Source organism: Bubalus kerabau, chromosome 1 (assembly GCF_029407905.1).
Source record: "Bubalus kerabau isolate K-KA32 ecotype Philippines breed swamp buffalo chromosome 1, PCC_UOA_SB_1v2, whole genome shotgun sequence".
NCBI lineage: Eukaryota > Metazoa > Chordata > Mammalia > Artiodactyla > Bovidae > Bubalus > Bubalus kerabau.
In genome coordinates, this window is record NC_073624.1 from 223,672,283 (window position 1) to 223,681,060 (window position 8,778).

General features: G+C 38.1%; 1 long non-coding RNA gene across 1 annotated transcript; it reads left to right on the forward strand.

The window, feature by feature from the left end:
• Nucleotides 1-4,332: 4,332 nt before the first annotated feature.
• Nucleotides 4,333-6,019, forward strand: LOC129642234 (uncharacterized). Its single transcript, XR_008709567.1, has 3 exons — nt 4,333-4,619; nt 5,418-5,491; nt 5,885-6,019. It is a non-coding gene; the product is annotated as an uncharacterized LOC129642234 (long non-coding RNA).
• The last annotated feature ends 2,759 nt before the right edge of the window (nt 6,020-8,778 follow it).

Here is an 8,778-nt window from a genome sequence, read left to right on the forward strand (position 1 = left end):
TGCTTGTAATTGGGTTGTTCATGATTTCTATTTCTTCCTGGTTCAGTCTTCGAAGATTGAACTTTTATAAGGATCTGTCCACTACTTCCAGGTTAACCATTTTATTGCCAGACAGTTGTTCATAATAGTCTCAGAATCCTTCGTATTTCTGCATTGTCTGCTGTAACCTTTCCTCTTTCATTTCTAATTTTGTTGATTTGATTCTTCCCTCTTTTTTTCTTGATGAGTCTGGCAAAAGTATTGTCAATTTTGTTTATCTTCTCAAAGAACCAGCTTTTAGTTTTATTAATCTTTACTCTTATTTCTTTCATCTCTTTTTCATTTATTTCTGCTCAGATCTTTATGATTTCTTTTCTTCCACTATTTTTTGTTGTTGTTGTTGTTCTTCTTCTTTTTCCAGTTGTTTTAGGTGTAAAGTTAGGTTGTCCATTTGATGTTTTTCTTGTTTCTTGAGGTAGGATTGTATTGTTATAAACTTCCCTCTTAGAACTGTTTTCACTGCATCCCATAGGTTTTGAGTTGTCATGTTTTCTTGACGTTTGTTTCTAGAAATATTTTGATTTCCTTTTTGATTTCTTCAGTAACCTGTTGGTTATTTAGAAATGTGTTGTTTAATCTCCATGTGTTTGAGTTTCTTACAGTTTTTTTTTTTTCTGTAATTGATATTTAGTCTTACAGCATTGTGGTCAGAGAAGATGCTTGATACAATTTCAATTTTCTCAAATTTACTGAGGTTTGATTTGTAGCCCAAGATGTGGTCTATCCTGGAGAATGTTCAGTGTGCACTTGAGAAGGTGTACTCTTCTGCATTTGGATGGAATGTCCTAAAGATATTAGTGAGGTTCATCTCTTCTCATGTATCATTTAAGACTTATGTTTCCTTATTAGTTTTCTGTTTTGATGATCTGTCCATTGGTGTGAGTGGAGTGTTAAAGTCTCCTACTAATATTGTATTACTGTCAGTTTCTCCTTTTATGTCTGTTAGTGTTTGTCTTAGATATTGAGGTGCTCCTATGTTGGATGCATAGATATTTACAATTGTTATGTCTTCCTCTTGGATTGATCTCTTGATCATTATGTAGTGTCCTTCCTTATCTCTTGTAATCTTTATTTTAAGGTCTGTTTTGTCTGATACGAGGATTGCTACTCCAGCTTTCTTTTGCTTCCCATTTGCATGGAATATATTTTTCCATCCTCTCACTTTCAGTCTATGTGTCTTTAGGTCTGAAGTGGGTTTCTTGTAGAAAGCATATGTATGGGTCTTGTTTTTGTATCTATTCAGCCAGTCTGTGTCTTTTGATTGGAGCATTTAATCCATTTACATTTAAGTAATTATTGATATATATGTTCCTATTGCTGTTTTCTTAATTGTTTGGGGTTGATTTTGTAGATCTTTTTCCTTCTCTTGTATTTCTTGACTATATAAGTCACTTTAACATTTTTTGTAAAGCTTGTTTGGTGGTACTGAATTCTCTTAACTTTTGCTTGTCTGAAAAGCTTTTGATTTCTCCATAAATATTGAATGAGGTCCTGGCTGGGTTCTGTAATCTTCATTGTAGATTTTTCCCTTTCAATACTTTAAATATATCCTTCCATTCCCTTCTGGCCTGCAGAGTTTCTGCTGAAAGATCAGCTGTTAAGTACATGGGGTTTCCCTTATATGTTACTTGTTGCTTCTCCCTTGCTGTTTTTAATAGTCTTTCTTTGTGTTTAGTCTTTGTTAGTTAGATTAGTGTGTGTCTTGGCATGTTTCTCCTTGGGTTTATCCTGTATGGAACTCTTTGTGCCTTTTGGACTTGATTGACTATTTCCTTTTCCATGTTGAGGAAATTTTCAACTATAATCTCTTCAAAAATTTTCTCATACTCTTTCTTTTTCTCTTTTTCTTCTGGGACTCCTATAATTTGAGTGTTGGTTCATTTGATATTGTCACAGAGGTCTCTGAGACTATCCTCAGTTCTATTCATTCTTTTTACTTTACTTTGATCTTCAGAAGTTATTGCCACCATTTTATCTTCCAGGTCACTGATTCATTCTTCTGCTTCAGATATTCTGCCATTGATTCCTCCCAGAGTATTTTTAATTTCAGTAGTTGTGTTGTTTGTCTCTGTATGCTTATTCTTAATACTTCCAGGTCTTTGTTAACTGAATCTTGCATTTTCTCCATTTTGTTTTCAAGGTTTTTGATCATCTTTACTATCATTATTCTGAATTCTTTTTCAGGTAGTTTGCCTATTTCCTCTTCATTTATTTGGACTTCTGTGTTTCTAGTTTGTTCCCTCATTTGAGTAGTATTTTATGCCTTTTCATTATTTTTTTTTAACTTATTGTGTTTGAGGTCTCCTTTTCCCAGGCTTTAAGGTTGAATTCTTTCTTCCTTTTGGTTTCTGCCCTCCTAAGGTTGGTCCAGTAGTTTGTGTAAGCTTCATATAGAGTGAGATTTGTGCTGGTTTTTGTTTGTTTGTTTGTTTTTCCTCTGATGGGCAAGGCTGGCTGAGATGGCAATCCTGTCTGAGGATGATTGGGTTTGTATTTTTGTTTTGTTTGCTGTTTAAATGAAGTGTCCTGCACAGGGTGCTACTGATGGTTGGGTGATGCTAGGTCTTGTATTTAAGTGGTTTCCTTTGTGTGAGTTCACTATTTGATACTCCCTAGGGTCAATTCTCTGGTAGTCTAGGGTCTTGGAGTCAGTGCTCCCACTCCAAAGGCTCAGAGCTTGATCTCTTGTCAGGAACAAAGGTTCCACAAATGATTTGTTATGGTATTAAGTGAGATTAAAACAAATATCCAAAACTAAGAAACAAAAGATGAAACCCAGACAAATGGCAGTTACAAAATCAGACAAATAATAATTAAAATAATGGAATATATACATATACATATATACCCATGAGCAAAGTGAAAACAGTCCAACCAAAATAAAGTACAGTAGATTGACCTGGTGAACAAAGTAAATAAAAAATTATATTTACCAGTTAAGAACAAAACTAACTAAAGCACTAACTAACTAAAGCATAAACTGGAAAACAAAACTAAAGCAAGGTGCCAAGTGGGGAATAAAGCAATGAAAAAACAAAACTAACAAATATGTTGAAAGGAAAAGAAAGAAAGAATTGAGATGGAAAGTTAAACAGAGGTAGATGAAGAAGATTTATATACACTAAAGATTAACTGTAAGCGGAAAAGAACAACAGGAAAGGGAAACAAAGGAATAAATGTAGAAAAAATATAATAGGTATTAAAAAATAAAAATTCTAAAAAAGGGAAAAGAGCAAAAAATGGAAGAAGAAAGAAAAAAGGGAAAAAAAGGAAAACTCCTCAGAATTGCAAAAACCCAACATAGAGGCAGAGGTTTATAACAATAATAAAAAGTTTGACTGAAGGTACACGTAAACATATACACCCATATATACCCATAAGCAAAATCAAAACAGTCCAACAAAAATAAAGTACAATAGATTGACCCAGCAAACAAAGGAAATCAAAAATTATACCTACCAGGACAAAACTAACTAAAGCACAAATTGAAGAACAAGACTAAAGCAAGGTGCCAAGTGGGGAATAAAGCAATGAAAATAAAACTAACAAAATGTTGAGAGGAAAGGAAAGAAAGAAAAGAAAGAAAGAATAGATATGCAAAGTTAAATAGAGGTAGATAAAGAAGATTTATACATAGTAAATATTAACTGCAAGGGGGAAAGAACAGTAAGAAAAGCAAACGAGAAATTTCATGTCTTATTTCAGGTAGTTCCTAAAGTTTCTCCTCATTTCTTTACGGTTAGTTCAAAGAATTAAGTAACCGTGGGAGTTATGAACTAGTGTTTTGTGTCATACTATGAATATGTAGCTCAGCAGTTATTTGTGTGACAGAAAAGGATTTTTTTCTTTTTTGCATTCAAAAATGAACATTGACACTTAATATCATTTACTTAGAGTGAGGCGTTCTAATGATGACAGTATAAGTACATCAGAGTTTTTGCATCTCTCAATGTGGCATGGATTTTCCTTTCTACAAAAATAATAGTAGGTTTAAAAATTAAAAATTAAAATTAAAAAAAGAAGGTGGTGCAGCTGTTTCGCTTGCGGGGACTCTGGCGGCACCAAGTATTAGGGACACAGACTGGCTCTGCCGCAGGAGTTATGGCCCTCTTAGAGTCTTTCTTTGAACCTCTTGTAGCTGGTGATCAGAAGGCTTCTTTGCCCAGTCTTTCTTCGTAGCTCCACCTGTTCAGGAACATAGAAGGGCTGGGGTCCTACTCTGTAGATCAGCACATCAGTCACTTAAAGGAGCACCCTGGGTGGGGTTCTGCTCTGTAGTTCAGTATATCAGGCTTTGATGGGCCAGCTTATCTATTGTTCAGCTGCCAATGCTGGTGTGTGGGGAGAGAGAGGCTATGTTGATGGCTTCACCCCCTACGCATGACTCAGCAGTATCGCCTTTCTTCCATGGCTGCCTGGCTTTCCTCCACAGGCGTTTCCCACCACAATCTCCCCTCTCACCTCCTCTCGATCCATCTCTCCACAGTCAACAGCAGCCCTTGACCTGGGTTCGGTCCACAATCCCCAAACTCCAGTTCCCAGCTGCTGCGCCTTCCACGGGACCTGCATCCCTGTTTGGGGTATGTATGGCTGGGGCAAGGACTGTCTGATTCTCATTCCATTTAGGCTGCCACAGACCAGCTGTTTCACTCTCAGCCTCAAATGTTTCTCCTCTGACTCAGACAATTGCCCTGATGTGGGGATCGGACCCCTGCTTCAGTTCCCCCACCCACTGAAGGTCCAGTCCTACTCTCACTCCTGTTTTTTTCCCCTAGTTCCTTCACCCTACTGAGTTTTGCATGGTCTATATATTCTTTTCCTCTGGTCAGGTACTCATGTCCACTCTCAGCTGGTTTTCTACATGCACTTCTGTGTCTGAAGGTGTATTCCTGATGTATCTGTGGAGAGAGATGTATTCCATGCCCACCTACTCATCTGCCATCTTGCTCTTGGAGACTCTTTATTTAAGTGTATGCTGTGATCAATTCTTCTGTGGAGTCTACGTGTCTGGATGCCATCATGGATCTGGCTCGTGATATGGGGTGCCCTACAGTGTGCTAGCCAGCTATAAGCAGTGGTTCCCATGCCACAAAGGATTACTATCATTAATTAATCCTTCTGTAGGGAGGCTAATCAATGAAAAGTTTGAGTTTGAACAGCCTCAAAGAATTAGGTTTATAATTTTCAAGTTCCTGCCAACAGGAACTGGTTGAGGGTTTGAGGGGGAAGGAGGGAGGAGAGAGGAGAAGCCACATTCTTAGAGAACACTGAGAATGTCTTAATAAATAGATAAGAATCTTGTTCATTTAGCATTTTCAATATTAGAATGCAAACAGGACCAAAGCAGGGTCTGAGAACCGTATGTTCTTCCCTAATAGGAGAAGAAAGATTCTACGAAGTGATGCATTCTCAGACTTCATGACTGGTGCAGGAAAACACTGAGATGGGCTTGGTCAGTATCTCAGAAGAGACAATAAATGATTAAGCTGGTAAACATCAAAGGAGAATTAATTTCCCCTCAAGTGCCCTCTACAATATTCAATTCAGTTCAGTTCAGTCACTCAGTCGTGTCCAACTCTTTGTGACCCTATGAATTGCAGCACGCCAGGCCTCCCTGTCCATCACCAACTACAGTATTAATTCATCTTCAAAAGCTTAGAGCTGTTTTAACAGTAGTTCTGCTATCCTATGAATTCCTACTCACCCTGCAAAACCCACTTAGATACCTATACTGCTAACCAAGAAAGCATTCCCTAATCGCCCCCAGCTTACAAAATTAGTCTATATTTTCTGCTTGCAGGTATTTTACTCTTATCATGTTGAATTGTCCTGTGTTCATTTGCAGGTCTGTTTCTTTTACTGGACAGGAGACATTTGAGTCCAGATGCTGGCTTCATTTAACTCTGGGTCCTTGTTTTAACCTAGAGTTTGGCTCACTGTAACGGTTTGATATGTACCTAATTTAATAAAGGAACACACATCATAAGTACAGTATTTATTCTGCAACTTTTGGTGGCCATGAATAAATATTCTAATTTTCTTTCTGGATGCAGGTTATGGCTTAGTTAGTCTGATGTAATTAATTATGTCATGGATAAGATCATTTAAATAATTCTCTCAAGGTAGTAGGACTTGTTAAATGGCCCAACCATTTTATTAGTAAGTTCATGACAAACTCATTTAGTGATAACAACTGACCTGTGCTGACATTCAGTTCAATTCAGTTCAGTTCAGTCGCTCAGTTGTGTCCAATTCTTTGCGACCCCATGGACCACAGTATGCCAGGCCTCCCTGTCCATCACCAGCTCCCGGAGTTCACCCAAACCCATGTCCACTGAGTCAGTGATGCCATCCAACCATATCATGCTCTGTTATCCCCTTCTCCTCCTGCCCCCAATCTTTCCCAGCATCAGGGTCTTTTCAAATGACTCAGCTCTTGGCATCAGGTGGTCAAAGTATTGGAGTTTCAGCTTCAACATCAGTCCTTCCAATGAACACCCAGGACTGATCTCCTTTAGGATGGACTGGTTTGATCTCCTTGCAGTCCAAGGGACTCTCAAGAGTCTTCTCCAACATCATAGTTAAAAAGCATCAATTTATAGTTTTTAATCATCCCATTTACTATGAATAGTCATATATTACATAATAAAAATTTTTGTGCATTTGATTATTATGTACCACTTCACATGAAATTCCAAAATTGTATAATACCTCTTGCCTCAGGGATTTCAGATAAGATACCATGAGCTTGTACAGTATGATTTCATCAAAAGAACCTGTATCAGGTAGTGTCTTTATATTGTTAGTGCTTATTTCAGCAAAGCAACATCAATCATGTTAAATTGGTGTTAGTCACTTGGCTTGTTTGTGTTTTTTTGTTCGATTTGTCAACATACTTTGGGTTTAAATTACTATTAATGTCTAATTGTATGTTTATAATGTCTAGGTATATATTTGAGATTATTTTTCATAATAAAAGTAATCCAAGCCAATAACCTCAGATATGCAGATGACACCACTCTTATGGAAGAAAGTGAAGAGGAACTAAAAAGCTTCTTGATGAAGGTGAAAGAGGAGAGTGAAAAAGTTGGCTTAAAACTCAACATTCAGAAAACAAAGATCATGGCATCTGGTCCCATCACTTCATGGGAAATAGATGGGGAAACAGTGGAAACAGTGTCAGACTTTATTTTGGGGGGCTCCAAAATCCCTGCAGATCGTGATTGCAGCCATGAAATTAAAAGACACTTACTCCTTGGAAGAAAAGTTATGACCAACCTAGATAGCATATTCAAAAGCAGAGACATTACTTTGCAAGCAAAGGTCCGTTTAGTCAAGGCTATGGTTTTTCCAGTGGTCATGTATGGATGTGAGAGTTGGACTGTGAAGAAGGCTGAGCGCCGAAGAATTGATGCTTTTGAACTGTGGTGTTGGAGAAGACTCTTGAGAGTCCCTTGGACTGCAAGGAGATCCAACCAGTCCATTCTGAAGGAGATCAGCCCTGGGATTTCTTTGGAAGGAATGATGCTAAAGCTGAAACTCCAGTACTTTGGCCACCTCATGCGAAGAGTTGACTCATTGGAAAAGACTGATGCTGGGAGGGATTGGGGGCAAGAGGAGAAGGGGACGACAGAGGATGAGATGGCTGGATGGCATCACTGACTCGATGGACATGAGTCTGAGTGAACTCTGGGAGTTGGTGATGGACAGGGAGGCCTGGTGTGCTGCGATTCATGGGGTCGCAAAGAGTCGGACACGACTGAGTGACTGAACTGAAGCCAATAAAAAATTAATAAAATCAATGGAAAGTTGTATAGCTAAGTTATACATAGCTATATAGTATGTATATACTATATAGCCCTTACACAGTCCTGAGGGACAGTATAAATGTTTTTGTGTATGATTATATTCATATATATGTATATGTAAATAAATAGTGTATCGTGTAATAAAGATGATCATTGTACATATTCAGATTGGTCTTCCTCTTCTCTTGACAACTGTACTTATTTTCGTCTTTTGCCAAAGGCATACTGAGTCCACCTATGTTTAATAGATACTAGTGGGTTACTATGAGGCGCTCAGCTAAGACACTCTATCTGTATCTACAGTCACAGAAATGATTGATTGTTTCACTCAAGTAGTCCTTTGCAGATCCCATTCCCAACTCTCCAGTGACCACATGTACACAAAGGTTTTTGGAGAAATGATTACAGTCAGTCAGTTGATTTGGAACAACAAAGGTAGGGCCATAAATTGGAACACTTGTGCATTCACTCTCAGCCAGAGGATGGAAATCTAACAATAACATTTGTGGGACAGTTTAGAACAGTAGTTGTGTACAGGTTCCCATTAGATAAAATAAACATGTGAGACAGGCAAGCTGTAAGAAAGAAAACAATGCAGGGAGATGGGGAATGGCAAACTGAAACTGTTTTCGGTCTCAGAGTGGAAACAGGCAGGGCTGGGACTATAGTGGGGAAACAGGCAGTCATGGGAATTTGTACGTCAACACCAATTAAATGTTGCCATGTTTGGGATTGTAGGCCCAGAGCTGCCACAGGTCTTGTTTTTATTTTTTTCGCTAGGGGGAAAAGAAGAAACCAGAGTTTTATGTGAATTCTCCTGCCTTTCCATATTGGCAGATAATTCAATAAAAAAAATAGCATAGATGAAATAAAATACATATGTGGGCCAGATTTGGTCCGAGGACCATCACTTTGCATTCTATGACTTAGC